Raw genomic sequence first — 12,140 nt, 5'->3', positions numbered from 1 at the left:
AAACTTCAAATAAATCTCAAACATGTTACTTAGATTCTGCTTTTCCTAATAGGTTTAAACTGTAAGCTAAATTATAAATTGAAACAGCACACCTAAAATTAGATATGAATTCCTTTGTGCACGGGCCATCACACTTCACATATCTGATCCTGTAGAAGCATTATTGGAATTATGCCGGGGTGAACCCCAGATGTTCAAGCAATGCTCACTTTTCCAGGCAAAATTAAAATAGAAACCCTTCATTCTGGCAGCCAAAATACTTAAAGTTGGCATGAAGCCTCTCAGAGACTAATGAGAAAGATGAGAATGATAACACTACATTGAGATTCTATTTCATTATTCATCCCCTACTCTCTATGGAGGCTTTACAAACATTAGCTAATGCTCTGAAACATCCCTGGGAGGTACTTTATCATTAATGTCTTTGTCTTGTACTGTGGAAACCGAGGCACAGGGAAAGATGAAATTATTTGAGCAAGTTCATCTAAAAAGATATCAACTGCAAAAGACTGGAAACCATATTTTTCAAAATTTCAAACTCTTGACAGTCTTAAAGTACTAAATATATACAGAATAAAATATTGTAGTAGCCAAACCGTTTTTAGGTGAAGAAATCACTGGTGTTATTTTAAAGAACCTTCTAATTTGATACATACAGCTATGCTGAAAGGAAGAAAAATATGTTTCTTAAATCCTCTTCCTTTAGAGAAAGTTTGGTGATATAACCTGTGAATTCCACTTCTTGTATAATATAATATCATAGTGCATATCTGGCATAAAAAATAGTGTCCCAAATTTTTTATAAGATCTTGGCAGGCTCTCCAATTCACTGTGTAGCATTTCACCATGTTATTAAATAGTATTAAAACATAATTTTAACAATTTAACAATATTCTACAACTTGGCTATATTATAATCTAGAAAGTTGTTTTTCTTTTTTGGATATTTAACTCTGATAATATTTACTAATTTAAATAATGCTTTGATGGCTAACCTTGTATATAAGTCTGTTCTACTATCCAATGATTTGTCATATAGCAGATTCCTAAAACAGAATGAAAAGGCCATGATTCAAAGGGTAGACAAATTATTAACACTCTTGCAATATTGCTCATTCCCCTCCTAAAAGGTAGTGTCAATTTGCTCATCCATTAACAACACAATGGAGTTTACTTTGAGGCACTTTCTCCAAATCTGAGTATAAATATTTCTCAAACAAATATTCCAAAATTTTAAAGATAAACATTTCTATATCACTAATTGATGTGTGAATGAGTGTGGATATTTAAGAAATGTTTAATACCTCCTTTTATTTTACCATTAAAGATCCCCTCTAAAACAAACCTAAAGCAAATACTAGAAGAATGTACTTTTGTTAAAAGAAATGAACTCTTATTAAACTACTGTACTTATTAATGTTTTGAGATACTTATAATAATTAAATGTTAGGATACTTATAATATGGACTTTTAGCATTTTTATTATATTTGTAAAATATGTGTGCTATTTATTGACATCTATAAGGCATCTTCAAATACAAAAATTAAATTCCCAGACCTCCTTTGGGTTGTGTCACGGTAGGTGTCATAGGTGGATATGTTGGACTCACTGGGAGTCAACATATCCACCTATGAATTCTGGGTATGTGATTTGGTATGCTGTAACATTTTATTCATATAGTTTAAACATTTTGTACTTCCAAATGTTTAGTTGAACAAATTATAAATTGTTTATGATGGTACTCTTATGAGGTAGATCAAAAGCACTGTCATAAATAAATGGGCATCATGTGAAGAGGTACCAGGCATATGTGGCACACAGTAGCTTCTCAATAAATATAGACTTTTTCTCTTGTCCTGCATTTATTTAAATTCAGTAAGGCTTTGAACTCTTTTCCCAGTGGAATTAATAAATTTTTCATTATCACATCAAGTATCTCTAATCAGTAAATCTTGTTAGCACAATAAATTATTTCTAAGACAGGTTGCTAAAGCCTAGAATCCTGTGTAGAATCATGAAACATAATGCCAGCCCTCTGATGCAAGAATTGCACATCTACTTATCTTTGAGAATATCATATGCTAACCAACAAAACCGTCCAATTAGAATCACTCCAGTGGATTTAAATTATAATTACTCATTTAATAATTTTCTGACCTAGACTTCTACATTCATTACTCTAAGACCATTGTTCTTTTTTGGGAAAGTAATTCAGTAAGAATAAACAAACCAGTTTTTAACTATTTAATTTATTATTGGTATTTTGTTTAATTATAATGTGACAAGCATTTAGCACTGTACTAAAAAAATTAACCTGTAATTTCCTTCTTTTTGTAGACATTCTGTAGCTCTTTATATCTTAAGATATGGCTATATATTTTAATAGTCTCTGGGTGTACGTTAATAAAGAGACTACAGGACTGCTGACTTGTACCACCATATCTATACCTCTGAGAGTAATAGAATTCTTGATGGGGGGTGCATGGCACTGAAAATAAGTAATATGCTTTATTTAGATACTCTAATTTTGGGCATTCAGCAACTCACCACAGAATCTAATTCTAATTTATCAGTCATCTGATGAATATAATTGTTAAATGTATTTTAAATCCATCCGACATATTTCAGTTGTTAACTACTAAACACAATATTCAAATCAATTTTTTTAAAAAAATACATATTTATTCAGTATCATGATCAGACTATTAGATTTAGCAATCAACAGCATGGTTGAAAAAATCTACATTAAAGCCCTTTGTTAGAATGCTTTACACGTTAGACAGAACAGAAACTAACATAACCTGTTGTACAATTACTCACAAAAACAATTCTTAAGATTTTTGCCCATACAAATGAGTATTGTCTAAACCATGTCTTTGCAGCAGCTAGGCCCTACCATCACTGCGCTTGGGGGAGCTCACAAGTCTGTAGTAAACTATAGCTTCCCTGCCACTACTCTGGCTCTCTTCTCCTACTAAGCTGTGTTTCCTGGCAGTAATTAAAATCTTCTGCCACCTCTGTAGTTACTGCTGCTACTGGAGCTGCCATAGCTACCTTGGCTTCGTGGTTTGGCAAAGTACAGCTAGTGCTTGACTTACGACCATGGTCTGGACCGCGGACCGGTCGTAACACGATTTTGGTCGGAAGTTGGGTAGGCTATATGTACAGTTGAAGTGGTGCACGCGGAGATGGTAGTGCTGCTGGAAGCTGGTCCGCACTGTCGTATGCCCAGCTGGGCAACATTTGCGCTGCCAGACGCGGAGCAGTCGTGGCTAGCTTTTGTGGTCATAAAGTCGAATGGTCGTAAGTTGCATAGGTGGTAAGTCGATCAATACCTGTATTGGCCTCCACCATCATAGGAGCCAGAACTTCTGCCTCCCTTCATGAGTCCAAAATTTGAAAACTGATTGTGATTAATTGCCAAAATCATTGTAGTTTCTACCACCTCCAAAATTGCTTCCATCATTACCAAATCCATTATGGCCATAGCCACTGCCACCAAAGCCACCGAAGTTTCCTCCAAAACCAAAGTTGTCATTTCCACCAAAAACACCTCCACAGCTACCACCAACATTTCCAGAACCACTTCAACCTCTTTGGCTGGATGAAGCACTAGCCATCTCTTGCTTGACAGGGCTTTCCTAACTTCGCAGCCGTGGTCATTCACAGTATGGTATTTCTGAATGACAGTCTTATCCACGGAGTCATGGTCATCAAAGGTTACAAAGGCAAAGCCCCTTTCCTTGCCACTGGCTTGGTCAGTCACGATTTCAATCACTTCAAATTTCCCATACTGTTCAGAATAATTTTCAGGTAATTTTCTTCCATGTCTTCTTTAATGCCACCAACAAATATCTTTTTCACAGTTAAGTAGGCACCTGGTCTTTGAAAATCTTCTCTAAAGACAGCTCTCTTTGTTTCTACAACTCTTCCATTCACCTTGTGTGGCCCTTGAATTCATGGCTGCAACCACCTCCTCCACAGTGGCATATGTGACAAAACCAAAGGCCCTGGACCACTTGGTGTTTGGATCTCTCTTTACTGCAAAGTCCTTCAGCATTCCCCATTGCTCAAAATGGCGTCTCAGGCTCTCATTGGTTGTTTCAAATCCCAATCATACAATGAAGAGCTTCTACAGCTCTTTGGGCTCTTTAGGAGACTCTGACTAGACATGACAGTAGTAGAAGGAGAGACGATGCTTCCTCAGCAGGTAGACAGAAAGAAGTAAGCTAATGAATGTATCTCAAATCAGATTCTTCAACCATTTGTTGATTGTTAGAAGTTCTATGACTTGTTTCTGCAACTGAAAAACATTAGCTCTGATTTATGCACCAAGCAATAATTAATTGCATAACACTTAAAAATTGTTATGCAATTAAAAATTATTGCTTGGTGAATAACATAACAACAGGTTATGTTAGTTTCTGTTTGGTGGACATTCTGTCCACAAAAAATTCTCACAAAGTCTCATGATCAGTTACTCCTCACAAACATGTCTAATATGGTTAGAATTATCTGCGTCTATAACCCAGTAGAAGGTATTGAATGGGAGAATTTGGCTTAGGATTTATGATGTATTCTACAATCTTCAGAGAAGTTTGCAGTCATTGTCTACTTAATGAACACGATAGCCATATAATGTAGCTAAGTATTATTATCCCACAATTGAGTAAAATGAGAGGTTCAGTGCCTTGCCTTGGGCAACGTAGTAGGTAACAAATTAGAGATTAAGATATGAAAATTTCTAACCTTCATGTTTTGTCTTTTTTTTCATTCTCTAAAAAGGAACTACGTTCTATTCTGGAAGAAGTATAATTTCTGTAGAGGTTAAAATCACTCCTGAATATGAATTTTTAAACATATTTTAGGTTTTTGAATGATCTACTTTATGGAACCCATATTGCATTCACATGTAGTTTAAACCTTCCAATATTAACTGATACACATAGTCCAAAATGAATAATTCATTCATTCAACAAAAGTTTTCTAGATGCTTAATAATACCATAAAACAGCTGGTGCTAAGGCTAAAAAGAGTCAATAAGCCAAGGTTCCTACCTTCAATAATTTCTTTGTCATTAATACTTGATATTATAAAGAAGCATAAATAATATGTATATTTCACATATATGTTTAATATCCCCAAAATAATAATTTACACAATTACAAAATTTCAAGTAATCTTTAAAACCTATCCAGCTCAATTAATATGCTATGTTTATTCTGCTTTAGATATAAAGGAGCTTTCAAGTCCAATTTACTATAGTTAATAAGCCAATTTCAAATTGCAAAGACATCTGGTTCATCCATAGTTACACAAGTTACATTAAGGGAAAATATTAAAATAGCCTTTTACAAAATATAAACTTTAGTTCCAGGCAGGAAATTATCTAAACACACACAAAAAATCTTTAAATCAAAGGGTGTTTTATATGACCATATATAAACACTAAACTTGTGTTTCTTGAAATTTGATATTTTCTTTGTGTGGGAAGAATTAATTCACTTTGTCTCCAAGTGAACAAGGAGTGAATATCACAAGAGAAAAGGCTTGAATTATAATAATCCCTAAGAGAAGTTATTGTAGATGATATTGGACAAGATACATTTCTGAAGGACCAATACCATTTAACAAGAGAGAGTTTAACAAAATTCATAGCCTAATGAATTTTGAGGCCCCTTTTGCAATTAATGGCTTGAAGTGCTGTCTTCTGTTGTCTTTCTTATTGTTTACATTAACTTTGTTAAAATTATTTATTTGCTTTGTCTTTAAAGAGATTTTTGACCACTAGACTTCCACTCTTCAATATATGCACAAAATCTTCCAATTTTAGAGAATCTGTTGAGAATGACAGCAGCAATTTTTTTTAATGCAATGAAAATCTCACAAATGTCAGGATTGTTCAACAGGTTAGGAGTCAAATTGCTTCCCCAAGTCTTCATATTGGAAACTAAGAAGCTCTACAATAAAATGTTTCAGTTCATTTTTAGTTCACAAATACATGGCTTCTGTTTTGTGATAATTACTAGAGAACTTTTTAAAAAATAAATATATACATATTTTTCTACTATATATTTTTTAAAGCTAGGCAATTTTCCAGACATTTTAAATGTATATTTCTTCTATTACAATATTTGTTATTTTACCCCTCTGAGGTCAGTAAGTACTACAGTCTTATTCTGGTATTACTGATAAGAAGATGAAGGCAGACGGGGCTCAGATGACATATTTATTACAGCAGAGGAAATTAACGACAGCATTGGGATCAAACTCAGAAGCTCCTGGCTCACTTACCAGTAGTTTGCATATTTGTTCAAAATAAATATATCACCCAGCAAACTGACTGTAAAAAACAGCGCCTCTTACCATGGCATCTAAATTTTCTCTTCAACTTAAAAATAAGAAAGAGCAATAATATCAATATACTTCTACTTCTTATTTTTCATAAAGTTCCTAAAAAAAATAGTTTGGTACATTTGTGTATAATTCCTAACCATAAAATTTTTCAAGCAATAAGTGCCTCAAAAAGCTAACTTAAACATTACATGACATATTGCTAAGAAAGCTTCGAGGGAATTTGAGTTTTGGATTGGACTGGAGAAAATTCTCTAACAGTCCATCTAATTATAAACGTTTTATGTGGAGTTTTTCTTTATGTATTCTTCCGTGGATGTGTGTGGACATTTTTTAAAAAAAAATAAATCTGGAATTTTACTTTAAAATAGAAGAGTAATCATGCATTTTTATGGGAAAAAACTGGATGCCTAGCATGAATTAATTAAACTACCTGAAGATAACCATTTACTCCTTTTTATGGGCATAGTCAATTCTACTCACCTTAATTAAGCATACTGTTCATTCATAAGATAATAAAATGTAGATATTAGTACCTGAAACATTCCAGTGTTCACAAATTTTAGTTCCTGAAACTAAATTTGCCTGTAACTGAGCTGAATAGGACAGAAATAATCTTACCCAATCAGAGAAAATTATAGATGAGTTTATAGGGATTATTTCAGTCCAATAATTTGGAGGAATTTATCCCCATTTCCACACACACACACAAAAGGTTTTATATTGAGGGTTCTTCTCTTCCTTTAAATTGCAGCCTACTATGGAAGGAAAGCCTTTATTTATAATGTGTCTTCAAAATTGGGACAATTTAAATCAAGTCATATGTACAAAAGAATGGGTGTTGGGAAAGGGGACAAAGCAAGATTGGTGTGGGGAAGTGTGGGGCCGTCTGGGAAGGAAAGTAACAGAAATGGTAATAATATTCTTCAGTCTTGATTATGCCACCAATCACAATTTTGGTTTTTAAAGCTAAAAAGATGAGAACGAGAAAAAAGCATGAAAAGAAAATAGTTAAAAGAGAAGGTGGGTGAAATGGACATTGAGGGAAGTGCTACAGCTTGATTTGCAAATTTTCAAGAGTAGATGTTCCCATGTCAGCTCTCACCAACCATTCAGTGTATTTATAAAGTACTTAATATAGCTCTAAATACACTGGATTCTTTAAAAACTATTTGCTATAGAACAGAATTCAGCCTGTGAACTGTAATCAAAGTTTTAGTTTGCAAAAGTATATCCTTAACTCACCCTGTATGAGTCCCTAGAATATAGTTATAATAAAGCTTCTGGTACACATGTACTCCAGTGTGTATGTGTGTGTACATGTGTACGTGTGAGATACTATGTTCTCTAAATTGCTAATTTACTCCAAAGAAGATAGGAAAATATCCAGTAAGTATAAATGTGAATTGTAGGCTTTAGACTCTAGTGCCACCATAAATTTCACCCTTCTTTCCATATTAGTATTAAAATATTCATGTCTGCAATTTTCAAAGAATGTTGCTCACAGTAACATCCTGACTATCAGTGGGTCAGTATCCCACCCTGCCATAATGGTAGCTTTCTGTAGAGTGCTTTTGTGGCAATCAACATGGAAGAAAAATACAAAAGAAGTATTATTCATCAGATATCCATTGTATATACAGTGCTAGATTTGCTATATAAAATAGTCACAATGTTATTTTATATATTCAGAATAAAAAACGGGAACTTAAAATGTACATTTTGAGTGTATGTATCACATATAGACAATGTCTTCTAGTAGGAGAACAAGAGAAAATTTTACTATAAATTTTATTCTACAATATCGAACACTCAGCCAATTATTATTTATTCCATGGCCTAAAAGATGCATATATTTCATTTTAAAACTTTTTTAACATTACCGTTTTTACTGGTCTTTTTATTTTTCATATCACACGATTAAACCCATGTTCTGTCTTCTGGCAAGGTGAATAAAAATTAAATATTCATTTAAATAATCTCCATGCCTATGTTCAACAATCCACATCTAAAATATTATTAATGTGTTAAATAATTAAACATAAATCACAGGACAAAACTTTCAGCTTGTAAAAGTCACCAAGGTAAGTCATGGAATCTCAGTGTCATTTAGTTTTTTATTATATAAATTGAATTTTTAAAAAGGCATGTAAAGTTTATTCACATAACTAAAAATAGCTACACAAAAGTGGATAATTATTTCATTATGCAAACATGAAACAACATTCCATTGATTTGCCACAATAAAAAACAATTTTCTAAGAGTAATATGAAGTATTTCATTTTCAGTTTTCTCTTTGTAAGGCTTTGTATATTCCTCTGTATTCAAATACTCAGACATAAGACATATTTTCTTATTGTGAAAGTAGTGTGCACACACGTGTATTTATAAAGAGTAATATAAATGTGTTGAACACAACAGGAATAAAAGTTCACAATGAGGAATTTAAACGTGAAAATTCATTCAAAATAATTCAAGCATCAGGATGATAATATTAATCTAGACTTTCTAAATACTGATTTTCACTATAATATAAGCCCTGGATATATTCATCAAAAACATGTTTGTAATGATTATAACTTTTTTGAGGAATTAAGAGATTCTCTGAATAATAAAAATCTACCCTAAGACACATTTGTTGATCTATTCACTCATCGATAAAGCCTGTACCCCAGCAAGCAAGCGTGATCTTTTCTGCAACGTCTAACACAAACTATGGCACTTTAATAAATGATCACATTTGAAAATGTAAATGCACTTCTCTCAAGGAAAGATCAAACAGAACTCTTGTTTAATTCATGTTTTGAATATACTTTTCAGTTCAAATACTCTTTCAAGATGTTTTCCTGGTAAAATTCATATATCATATACCTATATAAACATATAGGGAGTGAGTGTGAAAAACTCTGTTGGAGAAGTTTTACAATTTGCAAGTCCTTTAATGAGAGTCATAAGCCTGTATGAAGTGAGACTCATTTTAATGAAAACCTCTCTCACACACCTCATTTGTAGAATTATACTAAGCAGCTTAAATTCTTCATCTGTCACTTAGAGGTTAGGCTTATTGAAATGCATCCTGGGCCACAAAATGCCCTTTTTCCTTTCTCTCGTTTTTAGTACTGCTGAGTTTTTGTTCTGAAGGCCATTGATCGGTTCTGACAAGAAAGTAAAGCTCTACAATCTTGTGAAGGACCGATTGTTAGTGTCATCAGATGTCTTGGTGTACTCCTAACTGAATGAAATTGTGAAATGATAGATGTTCTGAGGGAGAATTCTTTCAGCATGTAAGAGTCCCTTCTGAACTATATTAATGCCTTATTTCAAAGTTTAAAATTTATCTCCTTATTTAGACAACCAATAGCTTGTCTCTAGCTTGACTATTGTTGATTAATGGTCTAGAAGAACCAGTAGTAAAGCTTCTGTATTTTTCTAAAGGTAAATTCACCAGAACAAACTACTCAAAGTCAGTAGAAAATACAATAAGCTGTAAAGTATGCTCTGGCTGAGAAAAGGGAAAACAAAACTTTTGTAGATCAAAATGTGAAAAATACAATGACTTATTTATAACTTGTCGGTGTATTCCCACAACTCGTTCTGTTTCTGTTTTCCACAACTTCAGGAACATTTTGAAACACTCCCACCAAACCAACCACTTTCTCACACCTCAGTTGTGATCCAGACTTAAAACAACTTTTTAAATTTTGTTTTAAAGTATCAAGAATTTCCACAGAAATTACTGAAATATTGAATATTGGTTGTGGATGATCAGTTATATCTTTGTTGAAATATTTGAGGATATTATAATTTATTATTTTTATAAACTAGATTTTTTTTTTGCTATAAGTTTTATACTTGTTTTTAAAATGACTAGAGTCCTCACTGGCATATATAGTATTTTCAGCTTTAAAAATTAAATGTTTATACAAATACATATTAACATTAATAATGTGCTGTGATGATCCTTGCTGTAATTATTTATGAGATGATCTAAAAAATATGTTATTTTAATTATTTTCATAAATTTGCCAGCTACTAAGGTCTACTTTTTAATCTTTCTATTCACTTTTCCCACATTTAACACCTGATGCAGATCATTCTAAACATTTGAACTCTGAAAATCTTCTGAACTATATTAATGCCTTAGTAAATTTTCTTTCTACAGGAATATGAATTCAAAATATAAATTCCAAGTTATCTAGCATGAGCATATCTAATCATTGACAAAGTCACCTTTATCTTTCCAAGTAAAAAAAATAGATAGCTTCCTTTGGTTGTATCATTATACAGGGATGTTGTTGAAAGATGATAGAAAACATTTTAAGAAATAACCTCAGAATCATTCCTTTCCTCTCATCTCATGAAAAAGTTTTCCTTGCCTATCATATTAGGAATTCTGAAAATCCCTTTGTGTTAAGACTGGCAGTGCAGCATCACCACATTTCTGAGCACTTTCGGCATGCATTGGCACGTCCTAGGTTCCTGTTACACAGTTTAATACCACTTGGTGTAAATTTAATAGATCATTTTATTTGGGTATAACTAGAACGACAAATATGAAGAGAAATAAAAAGAAACGTGTTGCATGTCAAATCATTTAACTAGTGTATGTAGTTTTAGAAATACAAAATTTACCTATTTTAAAAAAGAATTTTTCAACATGCATAAAACACAAACTACAAGATTTCTAATTTTAAGACTCTAATAATTACTGATAGAAATTGTAAACCCAGCATAAAACTTACAGAGTTTACATAATCTATTTAAATATCCGATTACTACTAGGTACATGTCTTGTCATGAGTTATATATTTATTAATCTTTCATTTAAAACCTGGTTAATATATGTTCTTGACATCTTTCAGATCTTAAAAATTGCCGCATTATTATATTAAAAAAGACACATATTTTGGTTTGAGCCAGTAAATTAAGTCATATAGAATTTTTTAAATGTTAATATATTTTAAATAAAGTTAAATGAAAAAATTCTAAAATTGAATACAATAAAACGTTGTAAAAATATTTTATAACATCTACATATAAATATGTATAAAATTTTGAAGTATTTATATTGTTAGTTTCAGCTTACATGTTAAAAGTGTCTTGACTATTAACAAAATTGACATAGTAGCTGTTTTTACTGACTGATGAAGAGATTGTTTCACTCATTTATTCATTTATTTAGCCAACATATATTTAGAACCCCCTACTAGGGAATAGGGATTTGACGGTAACGTTTCCCTGGGTTATCTACTACTAGAGCACTTCTACATTCATCAAAATGTCTCCCATCCTTATTATTTCTGAAAGTCACTGAAAGATAGCTTACAAGCAACTCATTTTTGGAACCAATAGCCATAATCTTCCATTCTTGTACTTGCTCTTTTTGTAATACATTGCAGGGCATCAGTTCTTTTGTGGTCATGTAACTATAATGAAATACTAAAGATAAAAAAAAAAAAAACTTGATTATCCGTGTCATCTGTACGTAAAATAACAAGGTGTTCTTTAAAATATATCCTTTAAAATGTATCCAGAATCCACTCACTTCTCACTACCTCCACTACTCCCACCATAGGTCTGTCATCATTATCTCTCGTCCCTAAATTACTGTAAAACTCTCTCGCTGGCCTTCCTCTTTTGATTCTTCCTCACTGTCTTCATTTTCACAGAGCTACCAGAGAGCATATCATTCTTCTGCTCAATACCCTAAAGGAACTTCCATTTTATTCAGAGTTACAGACAAATTCTTATAATGGCCTAAGACCTGGTTCTTCATGACGTCTCT

General features: G+C 32.5%; 1 pseudogene; it reads right to left on the bottom strand.

The window, feature by feature from the left end:
* Positions 1-3,328: 3,328 nt before the first annotated feature.
* On the bottom strand, positions 3,329-11,777 carry LOC116564138 (annotated as a pseudogene).
* Between the last annotated feature and the right edge of the window lie 363 nt (positions 11,778-12,140).

The sequence above is a fragment of the Sapajus apella genome, unplaced genomic scaffold (genome assembly GCF_009761245.1).
Source record: "Sapajus apella isolate SASKATOON/1434 unplaced genomic scaffold, GSC_monkey_1.0 scaffold36, whole genome shotgun sequence".
NCBI lineage: Eukaryota > Metazoa > Chordata > Mammalia > Primates > Cebidae > Sapajus > Sapajus apella.
Note: the sequence above shows the minus strand (reverse complement) of the source record. Positions and strands in the feature narration are given on the sequence as shown.